Source organism: Aphelocoma coerulescens, chromosome 1A (assembly GCF_041296385.1).
Source record: "Aphelocoma coerulescens isolate FSJ_1873_10779 chromosome 1A, UR_Acoe_1.0, whole genome shotgun sequence".
Taxonomy (NCBI): domain Eukaryota; kingdom Metazoa; phylum Chordata; class Aves; order Passeriformes; family Corvidae; genus Aphelocoma; species Aphelocoma coerulescens.
Genome location: NC_091014.1, coordinates 29,489,674 through 29,505,125, shown reverse-complemented (window position 1 = coordinate 29,505,125; position 15,452 = coordinate 29,489,674). Strand labels below are relative to the sequence as shown.

General features: G+C 38.3%; 1 protein-coding gene across 2 annotated transcripts in view; it reads right to left on the bottom strand.

Moving 5' to 3' along the window:
• NRCAM (neuronal cell adhesion molecule) overlaps nt 1–15,452 on the bottom strand; it is a 148,987-nt gene that overhangs the window by 92,757 nt on the left and 40,778 nt on the right. For both annotated transcript variants that reach the window (XM_068997548.1, XM_068997557.1), the window contains exon 2: nt 11,933–12,028. The gene's annotated coding sequence lies outside the window, so the exon portion shown is untranslated. The remainder of the gene's footprint in view (nt 1–11,932; nt 12,029–15,452) is intronic.

Sequence of the window (15,452 nt, the reverse complement as noted above, 5' to 3'; positions counted from 1 at the left end):
GAAATACTCTGAACCTAATTCCATCAGTTTTCATATACCACTATGAACGCAACTTCACCACAGACACCCAAAGGTAATGAATTATATCCTAACTTAGTAATGACAATAGGAATTCTGCTGCTAAGTTCAATTAGACATGAATGCATCCAAAACAAATAAGGTTATCACTTGGGTGAGTACAAGTAACAAAGGAGCCACACAACTGGGTATAAAATGGGTTCCTCCTGGGGACAAAATAGAAATTGTGCTGAACCAATGTGATTTAAATTCAGGAGAGGAGTACAGGTCAAGTAATCAGCTTTCCTGAGGTCTGTGAGAAGAAAGCAGGGTGCAACAGAGTGCCTGAGAGCAAAGGTGCTGTGCCAACCATATTTCACAGGCTCCACAGAGGAGCCACTGTCAGATGCCACATGTCACAGGCAGTTACTGTACTAAACAGACAAGGATGGTAACTGCACACATAACAGAGATAAGTGCTGACACCTGTCGAGGTACAGTGCACACATGACATATTGCCCTACAGTCTGTTTGGGTCCTAAGCCTGTGTTCTTTGTAACCTTTCTCTCATAGGCTCACTTCTTGTTCCATATCTCTTCTTGAAGCTCTCCTGAAGACAAGACCGACAGAAGAGCCCTCCACTGAACAACAGGTGCAGGAGAAGAGCTGAACACTTACATGAGAAGATGTGCTACTGCAGCTGCAAGAACAATCATGTGTGCAGGAATGTTTCCTGCTACAATCTGCAACTCAGGGTTCATATATTTGTTTATTTGTACTTTTCCAGGGAAGAAAACCTTGTTCTTGACTGGTTAGATCATTCAACGCTGGACCCTATGCAACTCAGGGATATGTAATAACTTGACAATGAACAAGCTGAGAAGATGAAATACTGTATACACAAGAAACAAGATCCTATTTGAACACCTTGGACCAAACCCAAAAACAACAGACACAGGTTTTCAAGCAATGAACACTGTAGGAGTAATTCACATTGTTGGTTTGGGCATCTATGTCCCCTATTATATTGAACACAAAAGACACAATTTAGCATAGTATTCAAACAGCTAGTTATCTCAGTGAGGAAATACCTGCCCTAGACAACAGAAACGAATGGAAATTTTTTAATTCTTTCTCCTGAGAGTTTAATGCACTACTATATCAGCATGGAACCAGAAAAGAGAGCTGCAAACCTTTTGTGCAGTGATGAGAACATAAAATGACTTTGAATATGGAAAAAGGATGCAGCAACAGTAGTGTGGTAGAATCACAGAATCACAGAATATGCTGAGTTGGAAGGGACCCATCAGGATTACTGAGTCGAACTCCTGGCCTTGCACAGGACAGTCCCAAGAATCCCACCATGTGCCTGGAAGTGTTGTTTAAATGCTTCTTGAACTCTGACAGGCTGGTGCTGTGACCACCTCCCTGGGGAGCCTGTTCCAGTGCTCACACAGCTACAGAGTAGGAGGAAACCTGTATAGCAGACCCTTAGCATTTCATGTTTAAGCTAGCACAAGGCCCTAATCATGAGACACTCAGGAATTTCTATTACTACCTAAGATGGGCCACTGTGCATGCAAGAAAACCCAACTGCTTGTATGAAGCATATGCAGCAAAGAAGTATTAGTAATAAGGAGTAAACTGTTTGTCAAACTCCAGGTATCTTCTTGTGTAGGGCTGCCCTATAATAGGAACTCAACACTCTGATATATTAGCTGCTGTTTTGTGGAAGATGTTTCTGGTCCTTATGAGTGCTCTGTCCCACTTGGTAAAGAGCAGACCATGTTACAAGGTGCTTGTGAGAAGAATAAAACTAAGAATTCTGCTTGGAGCTTTAAGTGAAACACTTACATCAATGAAAATTATCTTGCATCAATTACAAATCCTCCTGCAACTTCATACAGGTTGCCTACACAATTTTTGGAACAGCAATATGAAGAATCAAGCTCTCAAAATCCTCTCCATAACTTACTTCTTTGATAGCAGCAAACAAGCATCAAACACTTTGGAAGGAATACTTTGGTTTTAAAAAGAACAGGCATGGATCCAGTTTCCTTATAGTTTAGGCATAAGCTGTTCATCACTTTTCTACATGGATGCCAAAATGGAGTCAAAAAAATGCTCCATCAGCTTTTCTTGACTTGTGTTAATTTTCACCTGCCTGAACAAAGGATATTTCTGTAGTGAGCAAATTGGTTTTACAAAACCTTCAGATGAAAACCTTACTTATAAACGAAGTTAAAAGTTGATAGCAGCATCCACGTGAAAATGTTGAGAATCCCAATTGTATTTTAGACCAGGTAGTGTTTTGTGGGACTGTGTAAGGAAAGAAACAAGATTCAAATGTTAATGTAGAAAACTAACTCTTTTATAGTTCCCATTAAATCCCACAACCACTTTAACATCTGCAGGCTGAATGAGTATTTTGTGTCTTTTCAGCAGTTTATATCAACTAATATAATTCATGAACGTGTCACTTTTCCACATTCCTGAACCACCTCATTCTTCTGGAAAGGATCCCAAAGGCCCAAAATCCACAAACTACTGTTGTTACTCTTTCTACAGCAAACATTCTACTGGCTGAATCAATGAGACATAGAGAAGTACAATAAAAAAATGTTAAAATACATGGTAAGAAACTTAATCCATTTAATTTGCATGAAATGAAGTTGTCAGATTCTTCAGGGCTCCGCAAGCAGTCCAAGGCAACTAATATTGGATGAATGGCTGCTTTATGCTATTCCACACCATCATTCAATATATGGCTCTACTTCATAACCTTTACAACTACTTGAAGGACATTAATGGGTGGAAGCATATCATCCTTCTGCAGTCTTCTGCTCTAGATGTGAAGGATTCAATAACTTCCAAACCTGTGAGCTTGCCATTTCATATGGTGGACTGGAGAAACCTGTCTGAACACACTTGAACTAGTACAAAGACCTGACAGTTGGTGGCAGGTTATTTAATATATACCTACAGGGTTTAAATAGTCTTTGCAACATTTTTCTCTTTTCTTTAGCTGGAAAACATCCACTCTTGCCAGCCAAACATCCATTTTCCTTTGAAGTACTTCCTGAGAATTTAATTGCCCAGCAAATTGCCAACAAAACTTCCAAGGCACAGATCAGCCCTGAGAGAATCCAGGGGAAATAGCCTGTAATTCATCTTTCCCCATCAGTGAGGAGGGCAGAGTTGCCCTTCAGTCATAAAAATCAATTTTTGACTGGATGAAATTCACTGAGTTGAATATAGCCACATACAGGAAGTAGAAGCTCTCAGCATTCTTGGTGGAATCTGACATTCCACTGGAACAATACTTTTGAGAACTGGAATACTCAGGTAGTTTGTGTCTCTACATAGGCACTACAGCTAAAATGTTTTCTGTTTGAAAATGTGTCTTCTTAGACAATTTAAACATCTACAGTTATTTAGCCCCCTTATACAGTTCTTCTACTCTTAGCAGGTCCTCCAAAATGACTATGTACCATATATTTCAGGTCAGCAAGGTTCAAATGATGACACAACATAAGAAATACAGTGAAGAGGAATATGACGCTAGAACTGAAACAATTTTAGAGTCTCACTTTCAACCCTTCTCAAAATAAATAGTTGCCAATAACAAAACAAAAAGACTCAAAATTCTTGCAAGACAGAAAAAACGGAGGTTAAAACAGAGTAATTTCTTTTTAAAGAAAATGCCAAATAACTTTAGCAAAAATCCTAGAACTGCTGACTTCATTTCACAATACTGTAAATTATACACCTGATGCAGTTCTGGAAACTCTGTTATCCATCAGGAAAATGTAAATTGAGGTAACTCCGAGATGCAATAATGCCTAGCATAGTACGAATAATCCATTTGGGTTTTGTTGTTTGGAAACAAGTCCTCCACAAAAAAAAAAAAAGGTTTATGCTAGACTAAAGGCTGTTAATCACTCATTACGCATTTTATTATTAATATTTTAGTGAATATTCTTTAAATTGTTAATTCAGAAAAATCAAGACTTGTACACACTAGATGCTCAGGCCTGCTAATGGTGCTGGAATATATTATCATGAAGAGTTAACTTCCATGGCATCATCTCATTTTTAATTAAAAATAAGCTTTAAGAATCATAGTGAAGCTAAATTGTTATGTTAAAGCTTGGTCTGACCTGCTTGCAGGAGCACATGTGATGCATACTTGGAGTGCACCAACAGTGCTCCCTCTGTTCACAAAACCAAGCCAGAGATACTAGAGGTGCTTCTCCTCTGTCCCTGCTGAGCCTCTGAATAGTAAATAGGCCAAATTCCTCTATTGAAGAAGAAAAGAGCCTCATGGAAAACTGTCCTGAGATCAGGCACCAGCCTCATCCTCCTCTGAAGACAATAGGGGTCAGTGAGGAATTCATTCTGGGTGACGTACACACAGTGTCATGTTGGGAGCAGAGTGGAGCATAAAGAATAAATTCAGTGTCTACCTGGCTACTCTGAACAATTCTGCAAATTTCAGAAGGTTAAGTTTCAGTTTACTCAGAAGAAACTGAGGCTCTGTAATCATAAGCAATATGGACCCCGGTGAAGGGACTGGTATTTTTTCCTAGAGATATATCAACAAGATATAGTTCAGAATTTGAAGACTGCAGCAAAATCATGATTAAAGCCCATTCAGTGGAGCAATTACTGTTACTTTCAGCAGTAAATTACTTTCTATCCGTTCTGTGCCTTCCCCTGGTGCTACTATATGCTTCTGATACGGGAGAACTAACTGACACAGATATTTATCGGGAAATTAAGAGAAGAGAGAAGTTAGTTACAACACACTATTTGACTTTATTCTAAAGCACAGATCTAGATTTGCTAGCATATTGCATTTTTAGAAATAAATCCACACATTCCAGATACCTCTCCATGTACTACCAATTTGTAATGCTGATAATGTGAACATCTTGTTGCAGAGATAAACATGCAGCTAAATCAATAACACACAAGTGACTCTGCTGTCTTAACGCTTTTAGAATATGACTTCCTTGACAGAAATAGTACAAAATTGAAATGAAGAGCTACATTGTATCAGTCACTTAAATATTCACATACATTTAGACATAATACAGTCCTGCTGCAAAACACTAGAAAAAAATTCAGATAATTAAAGGGTCATTTAGACTCCTCTGCAAAATGAAATCAGCCTTCAACAAAGGCTGAAGCCCTCCAGATATTAAAATGCATGACATATGCTGCCTTCATTACATCCATTACATTTTTCTCATGCATAAATCTATCCAGATTACCCCATAATATTATGTTTGATCATTATATTTACTAACTCTTCTATAAATTTATGATAAAGACAAGAAACTGCATCTTTTTTCTTTTATTATAGACAGTAATAGAAAATTGTGATTTAAAAAACAATTTATCCCTCTCCATGTTGAACTGTTACCCTTTGTCCTTTACATTGTGCTATAATCCCTTCCGGTGGTCTTTTCCTAAATGATTTTGTAAGCTCATCTTTGGTGTCATACAGTATCACAAGTTTTTCTGAAAATCCCATTATGTCGTTTGTTTCAGCTTCTTCATTTACTATGTACTACTGAAACTGTGAACATGAACTTACATGTTGGCAAAGAATTCTATAAAAAAATTCAGCATTTCCAAGCCTTCCACGACAGACGCAGGGAAAATTGATGTATTCTGCCATTTCAATACAGGAAGTCTTGGCACCATGCTGCAGTCTTTTTCAGGACTATGTCTCATTGCCCATTTCTCATGTTAACATACTCCATAAAATATTTAGTAAACTTATTAAAGCAAGTAAGTAAAATGGTTCCCAACAACACTTAAGTATTTTAAAAAGTACTGAGTCAGGGTGGTGCTCAGGTTTTTGTATATTTCCAATACCAATTCCTAAAGACACAGAGAAAGGGGGATGGCAGAAAATACACAGCTAGACTTCAAGGTGCACCACAAAAAGCCAAGATGCAATAGTCAGAAATTACAGCAAAGAAAAATTCAATCAGTGTGGATACAAATATTGCTGTTAGCAAGAATTTTTCTTGCTTCTTTCCAGTCCCATGAGATATTTTTCTCTCTCACTGAAGATATTAGCAGAGTTCTATAAAAACTATGAACACCTGCAACCTTATAGAGCTTTGTTTATGGTACAGTAGGAAAATATTTTGACAATGGATGTTTTAGGATTTTAGCCAACCACCCCCAAGGGGTGGCTGATCCTTTGACCAATTAGACTATGAAGAAAAAAGTCTATAAAAGAGTTGTAAAATAATTAAATAAAAGAATCTTGCTGCACAATTCCTGCCCGTTGGATCTCTCTTCTCCTCCCTACCACTGCGGGACACTGTGATAAATCGGACTTAAATTAAAGAAATTTCCCAAGTAGAGCTGTTAAGGACATTCTACGTTGCCCAAGGAGACTGTAGCACCTCAACCCTTGGAGATTTTTGAAACTGAATGGGATAAAACCCTGAATAATCTGCTCTGACTCTACAGTTTCCCTTGGTTTGAACAGGAGGCTGTACCAGATGACTTCCAGTTCTACCAGAAGACCTCAAAAACTAAGTTATTGTATTTTTCTACTAATTGAAGAGTCTTGAAGAGTCTTTCTGATGCCTTAAGAGGCCTCCTAGACACAGAGACTAGACAGGAGTAAGGGAATAAAAGTAGGCATTTATTTGAAAGGCCTTCAAAGGTAACCCCTTCCCAGGGGTTATTGCCAAAATGGACCCCAAGATGGATGACAGGTCACGAGTTCTTCACAGTTTTATAGGTTTGGTTCATTTGCATAGCAGGGTTAATTCTCCAATTAATGCTTCAGTTTAATGATGTAACTCTCCTCATCTTACCCTCCCTTTGCCCCCCCTTTGAGGCTCTTTGGTTTATACTTTTTTGGCTTAGGACAGTCTAGGTGTCCTTGGAGAGCATACCCAGAGAGGCTTTGTTAAGTCTACCTAGCACGAGAGAGCAGAAGTTAACAGGCTACAAGAAACTTCAGAGTTACACGCTAAGCAGTACAGGATTTGAAAAATATAAAAGTTAAAACCTAAGGCATCATTTGAAGATCAAGTCATATATTTGCCTTACAGACTAGCTGCATAAGTAAATGCATTTGTGTAAGTTGCACCTGAGCTTTAACTGAAGCATTATTATTCTATGGGGGGAAAGGTTATTATAAAACTATATAAACCTCACTGTCTTCCAAACTCCAGGAGGACTTAAGTCACAAGTGAAATTTATACGTACACACATAAAAAGAAATTCTCCAATTGGAGCTTACAAATTGTGTCAGATTTACTGTTTCATTACCTCTCCTCTATTTTCCCTCCATGCTTCTTTATTAAACAAAGAAATGTCCAAGCTGTTGAAGTATTAACTAAGAGAAAACTAGATGTAATCTAGTAGTTGTCCTGTAATTAAAGTAGAATCAGCTACAGGGAGTACTGTCAACTTGGGAAACTTGCAACTTGCTTTTGGTTCTCTTTCTAACTAGTGACATGCTCAGAAAATGATTATATATTTAGAAGCATGTAACAGACTTCATAACATTTTAAATGGTTTTAATTGCTGCTGTTAGTGATCCAGAAGTTTTCAAATTAATGAAATTTGGTTTATTTTTTTTTCTTTTCTTTACCATCCCTCTCCTTTTAACACTACATTAAAAAAAAAAAGTTATAAAATGTTTATTTATGGCATCTGTGGTTGCATGCACAGTTACCACAGGAACAGACTCAAATTTGCAATAATGGAGGAGTATCACTTTTACCTTATGTAAGTCATCACCCAAGGTTCTTGTAAAATGAACATTCATCAGAAGTTGAGAAACTCGGGATTATGTATATTCCTTATATGCTGTCCTTTTTTAACATATTGGAAAAACACACAGTAAGACATCTAAAAAAGGAACAAGTGATTCAAGAGGTCCATTCAATTTAATCTACATATGAGGAAATCAGAGATTATGAAGTGGGGAAAAAAAGCTGGGAAAACCTAATTTTTTTATGAACACTAAAGTTATCCTAGACACCATACACTTACTACATTTGGGCAGGCTTCAACAGAACTGGAGTGGCTGTGATCCCTAAATGAGTTACAGCTACCTCTGTTAAAACACTCTTTAGCTGTAAACACGTTTATGAAACGCATCAGTTTATCATCAGTAAATGAAAGCTTTGTGAGGTATTTTTAAAATATAAATTAATTCATGTCTTTCCACAAACGAAAACAGAAGAGTTCTCTTTCTAGAGCCTTCCATTTTCCAATTTGTTAAAAATGTCTCTGATTTCTAGAGGTAATTTCCGTAAAATGCTTACATTTTGATTCTTGAATAAGTAAGTCTCCTCATCCTTTCTTTGCTGATGTTAGGAAACTACAGATTATTGAAATATGCTTCTCTTTTCCAGACAATTTTTCCTGTCAAGTTTCCTAAATTTAACTATATATGTCAGCCTTGTTAGAATGAGGGCATTTTTCACAACAAAAATTTTACAAGGAATAATGTAAACTTGAAAAATTGTACCTCTGTTACTATAAACAATTCCTCTGAATCCTACCAATTAAAAGCTCCCTCTCTTCACTCTGTTTATCTTAAACAGCTGTGAGACACCGCATCAAGCCTTTTCTCTCTTTTTTCTTTATTTTCCACTTCTGTCAGCAGGTCTTTTTATTAGTAAGGACAGCAAGGAACATAAACAGTTGTTGTATAAACAATGTTGACAGTAGCTACCTAGCTGACTTCACACCACTTAGAATATTTTCAAACTTCACTGTGTTTAAATAATTCTCTTCACACTTGTAAATATACACCAATGAAAAAACATTATTTTAGAAATACACATTCGAGTCAGCCAAAGCAAAAGTGACAATATTGTTTTAAACAAACCTTGAACTGGGGAGACACTGATTTCCTGGAGCCACCCCACCATCAGCACCTGCTGGGACTGAGACACTCTGGGCAGAACAGACTAGCTAATGCAGGCTCAGTGGGTGACAGGAGAGCAGCAGATGTTGTTTATATTGACTTTTGCAAGGCTTTTGACATTGTCCCCCATAAATTCCCCACAGACAAACTGATGAAGTACAGACTACAGAAATGGACAGTGAGATGGACTGAAATCTGGCTGAACTGCTAGGCTCAAAGGGTTGTGATCAGCATGAAGTCTAGCTAGAGAAAAGCATGCTGGTATACTCCAGGGATCAGTACTAGGGCCAGTTCCTTTTAAGTACTTCATTAATGACCTGGATGATGGGATACAGTGCACCCTCAGCAAGTTTCCTGACGACACCCAGCTGGGAAGAGCGGCTCATAGACCAGCTGCTTGCACTGGCATTCAGAGGGACCTTGAAAAGCCCAGCCATAAACCAACAGGAATTTTATGAAGTCCAACAAAAGGAAATACAAAGTCCTGCACCTAGGGAGGAATAACCCCAAGCACCAGAACAGGATGAGGGATGATCAGCTGGAAAGAGGCTTTGGAGATAAACACCTGGGGCTACTAGTGGGCTCCAAGTAAGACCATAAGGCAGCAGTGTACCCCTGCAGCAGGGGGAAGGCCAAAGCATCTTGTGCTGCATTAGGAAAAGATGTTGTCAGCAGATCAAGATCAAGATCATTCCGCTCCACTCAGCACTGCTGAGACATGCCTGAAGGGTTGTGTCCACTCACGGGCTGCCCAGTACAAGTAAAACACAAGCATCCTAGAATGCAGTCCAGTGCAGGACTGCCAAGATGATTAAGTGATTGGAGCATCTGAAGTGGCGAGCCTGAAAGCACTGAGACTCCAGCCTGGACAAGGCTCCAAGAGATCTTATAACATGTATAAATACCTGAGGGGGACAGGGGTAAACAACACTTCTCAGTGGTGCCCAGCAACAGGGTAAAAAGCCATTGGGCACAAACTAAAACAGATAAAATTCCACCTAAACCAAAGAAAGCCCTTTTCTACTCTATGGTTGTTCAACAGCTGTCCAAGCAGCAAGTTGCTTTACTTGATCAGGGCAGGTGTTGGACTAGACAATCTCCAGACGCCCTTTCCAACCCCAGGTATCCTATGGTTCTTTGTGGAAGAGACAAAAGGAGGGCAAATTCATCCAAGTAATATAGACTATGGGCTTAATGTCAGTTGTTTTCTATGCACACAGCAAGCCTTCAATAAGACAAAACAGTTCCCTTGTACATCAGTTGCCTGCATCTGATTTCATTATATGAAGGCAAGGTGTTTATTTAACTTAGGAAAAGCCTCATTGTGCAGATACAACAAAGTAAGTTCTTTTTCTCTCCCATGCCTTTCCTGATGCCCAAGCCGGTAAGTCTACACAGTATGAGAACCACCTAACACAGAGATTAAGGCAATGTATTTGTTTTCACCCATCGAATAATTCACCTTATTGTCTATTGATATGTCCACTTGTATCAGCAAACTTCCATCACTTTAATGAATTTCTATGTGTCTCCCCCAGTCAGTACTGAAGCGGTAAAGCTAGTTTAACCAAAGCAGGGCAATGGGAAATCATCCTTCTCCTTTAATAAAGCCTTTTCTCTCACATCAAAGTATTGACAGTTTTGTTTCACAACTGTAGGAAAAATGAGAGGAACCAAGAGAACGTCACAGAGAAAAGCTAGAACATCTCATTCATGAAGAGCAGGCACCTGTGCACTGACCCAATTAGGCTTTCAAACACTTGTCACTTTGGAGCTGGCTGGTTGTCACTCATCCAATTAGCCCCAGGGGATGTATTGTATGGTGGCATTCCCTGACAGGAGAACTGGAGCAATGGAGGCGATGAAGGCACAGTGATAGGGTGCCAGGATCCTGGTGAGTGAGAGCAGCCAGTAGCAAAGCCAAAGAACTTCAGAGCTTCCTTAACTTGGTTACCATCCAAAAAGCCTTTCAGAGTCTTCAATGGTCATTTTTTTTCAGAGCAGTCTAGTTTAAAAACCTTACAGTAACAGTTCTCTTTACCCAATGATGCATTTAACTCCTGAGTGACTAACACAAGAACCATTTCAGAAGAGGTAAAAAACAAACAAGCAAACAAAATATCTTCATTGCAGGGAGGGATGCACTAAATGTTACTTTTAGTAACACTGCCAGCAAGTAGTTCAGAAGTCAAAATGTTTCAGTGACCATCTCCTCCCTCATCTAATTTAAACATACTACTGATGCTTTCAGATGCTCTATCTGCTTGACCACATAAATGAGGGATAAAACGCTTGGCAACCATCAACGCCTATGCACTGTAAAAGACAGAAAAGTTCTGTTCTACTAAACTACATACAATACTGCGTTCAAAACCACTTAATCAGATTTTTCATTTTAAAAAAATCAGATACTATACTACAGATGACTATTCAGCAGCTACTACTCACTTCAAGTAAAGCTCTCTTCTTATGCTGAAAGAGTTATGCAATGCAAACACAAGAGCAGGAAGGGGTTCAAGGGGGATTGGGAAAAAAATGTTAGGACATAAACCATGTGAGCAAAGATTTCAGAATGTCCCCATCTTCAAATCAGTGGTCTATGCTAGAAGAAAAAACTTCCAATGTTTGGTCCAATATTTCATGTTCCTTCTAAGCCCATTATTCCAGACTCACTATTTCACTAGTTGACTTGCCCCAACACCTTTTCTCTCCAGTAAGGAATATCAGAGATGATTAAGGCTACATGCAATTATGTGAAACTATGAAATACTTTTAGCTGCTTTTCTAGTTAATGTATTTTGATATGCTCTTCAGCTAAAATCTGAGCTGAAATTTAAAGAAAAAATACATAAATCACATACATAAAGAACATGTTATATGACTATCCTGGATAATAATTAATAGAAGCTAAATTGAAAGATAGAAATTTAAACAATAGAAAATCAATGCCAGCAGTTTGGGGTTTTTTCCCCAGTTAGCATGGGAAAATAAAATTTAGAGGGAAAATTATCTTACCTTTGCACAAATAAGTTCTGAGAAAGTTGGTCTCTCTCTTTACTTCTCCTTCTTTTCTTATGTCCTGTATGACAGGTCTTTATGTTACTGCCTTGCCTGAAAAAATAACATACAACCTGAAATATTTATAGAGGCAAATAATGATATTCACTCTTAAATTACAACAAATATTTCATATATGTCTTGATAAAGCTGCAATACTAAATTAAGGCAAATGAAATGGTATTTTAATAGAAACTAATTTATATATGTTGGGCCAAAGAAAAAACAAGAAGCATTAGAAACAAAAGCAGCTCCCTAGGTTTCAAAGTTGTGTTTTGCATTTAGCTCTCCAAAATAGCCGCTTACATCAGATCAAACAGGAGCAACCATAGTTTATCCAGGTTCACGTCACCATTAGTGATAAACCAGTCAGTGCTTCACAAAGCTTGAGCATGACAATTAGGAAGCCTAACCACAGCTTTCCAGTGTTCAGCAACCCAACTTAAGGCACACTGGGTACCTCAGGTCTAAACACTTCAGTGCCCTTTGTGCTACAGGTGCCCAAGATTCTAAAGACATCCACTGGAAGAGTTGGTAGCAGCTAACAGCACGCCTCTGTTGCAGGAAAATGTTTGGTCACAGACAGCACTTGCCCAGAAAGAGAGGAGTGTGACTAAAGGGCAATTTGTAATTTGTCTTAACTCCCACTTTCTAGGAGAATATCCTAAATTCTAGTGGAAGGATGGGACTCACATCCCCCACTTCCCTCCTCCCCCAAATTAAAAGCACAAAACAAAGAGAAGACAGCAGGAGAGGTTTGTTTTGAATTCAGCTGCTACCTTCTTCATTTATTGACAAGATTTCTGCACCCAGTTCCTCTCATCTCATACTTTTTGTTACTTTAACCTATTTTAAACACATTTAATATTTTGTTGAGAACAAGTTGCCTATCATTCCATGGTAGTGCATATGTGGAGTTGAACTTTCAAATAAGCAAGGTTCAAGAAGGACAAGGAATTTTGCAAGTGAGCTTCAAAAACTTTCTGAGGACTCCCTTTACAGTCTTTTATCCTTAATATGTTGCTCATCTGCAAACTCAGCTATGCTTGCCACTATATGCAGTCCTTACTTCAGTGAACTAGTGATGAACTGCAGAGAACGGCAACAAATTAGCACCACTGCAGAACCTGGTATTTTGTGTCCTATACATAAAAGTATATACATTTTACTTGTAGGAAAGGAATTAGAAGTTCCTTGTGTACTCTTAACTGGAGATTGGCGCTGTTTTGTAGAGTAAACCAGGAGAGATTGCAACATCTCATCGTACAAAGATGATACAGGAAGATCAGTTTAATTTCTCATCAAACTGATAATTCAATCATACAATTACTTTCCATATACCTTTAAAAGCCTTTTTATTGTTACGTTGGCCTGCCAGTTGGCAAAACCTCAACTGTTGACTAGAACTCTCATGGAGATGTTTCTTTCAGAAACAAATAACACTTCTCATAAACTGCTTTTTATCATGCTCTTCCAAAACAACTTGTTGCTCTTACATAATAAAACACTGGAAACAATACATTATCTTAGTAACGTCAGGAGTTTTGGCATGCATATATGATTTATTTCACTGGGGTGAAATTCACTTAGAAGGTTTGCTTCTTTGCCTTAATCTTTATTCAGGCACTCAAATCACTTCCAACCCCCACCTCTATATTCAGCTGGAAAAGCTGCCTGCCAACCAGCAGGACTCAGATGAGCCAAAGTCGAGAACTAGCATTCAGCAGTGCTACATGTGTGCAGCTCCTAACTGCCCACAGCACAGCCTGACAGTGATCACACAGATCCCGTTATACCAAGGCAACAGCTACATCCACCCTGCCATTCATGCTGCTTCCTGGGTGGTTCAGACCTCAGCAAACTGTCTCCTAGACAAAACCTGAGCATGCTTTAGGGAACATTCCAGCCTGAAGAACCCTTCCAAACAACAGCATGGGTAAGACTTAACAAAAGTCTTAACTAAACTTGCTTTAAGTTTTGATTCTCCACTCTTGACAGCCCTGCAATTCTCACGTTCCAGGCACTGCATCCTCATGTGCAGCCTCCACCTGCCTCCATGGGACCCACCTGAGCAGAGCCCAGGATTTACAGTATTAGCCTGTAACATCATGACTTTGATAGGCTGCAACACAGCTCCCACTGTTCCAGGTACTCCAAACTAAAAGACAACAGCTACTTATCAGGGCTGCAGGAACACCACAGCATCCAGACCACACTCAGATTATAGCCAGCCTTCTTTTCTAAGACACTAATTTTCTAAAGCATTAAAATGCAGATGTAGCCCAGCCCTCACCAACCAGCCTGCCTTGATGATGGGAATTTGTCCTTGCCTTCTTGTTTTTGCCATTTAAGAACATCTGTAGCCTCAAGGGCATTGTTTAGAAGTTAGACATGTTCTGAAACCCAGGAATGACTTGTATAAGACCTCATACATTGCAGAAAACCACAACTCTGTTAACACTGTGGACAATCTTATCCAGAATTCTAACATTCACTAAAAGAAGGGGAAGAACCAAGTAGGAAAGAAAAATCAAGGAGGAGGGTAAAATGATGGTTCTAAAAAAAGTCCATAGATTAGATGAAACATGTTTTAAAATTTATGAGACATATTTGGGGTCACATAATTTGCTTGGTTAGTAGCATATTGTGGAAATGTAAAGCACACTTTTTAATTTTCCACACCTGACATTATGCTTACTGTATACTTATTTGTTAAAAAATTCATGAAATAACTACAATTTACACAGTATGGCTGTTTTTCTTGTGAAAGTGTTGATAGATTTCAGGGAAGCTAAATTTAGAAAAAGAAATACATAGATTCCAATAGATGACTATGCAAAAAGTTCCAATGTGAAAAATTCAAAATACAAAAAATCCATTTTTATTTCATAATCTGATTGTCTAAATGGTTTTACATAAAATGTACTCAAAAATACTCTACAAAATGTCAAGACACTTTAATATTTTCAATGTAACCTTAAAAAGCAGTAGTGAGACAAGATGCAGCTTTGTCAAAAAATTAATAATGTATCTATATACGCATATATAAAATTCAGCTTCAGTTTACTTCACAATATTGTGGGAAGTCCTTTAATATAAAATACTTGCTTTGTAATATTTAGTGTATTTAAGCAAAGTTTTATGTAATCCAGTACTGCAGAGCTCCATTGTTCACCCTCATGTAACAACTTCTTTCAGAGCTAAGGATTAATGAGGAGCTCTCAGAAAAGGAGAAACCACCCTGGCTGGTTGATGAGGGCAATAATCCATCTTGCTGTCATATCTATCTTATTTCTGGGTGTGCTCAACCCCAGATGATTCTGACAAAGTAATAATGGAAAAAAATACACTGGAAATGCAACAAAAGTAGCTTTCTGTTTTTTTCATTTCTGATACACACACCCTCATGAAGACAATTCCTAGAGTGAGTACTCCAGCCTAGATTACATTAACATCCATACAAACCATGCCCAAATGT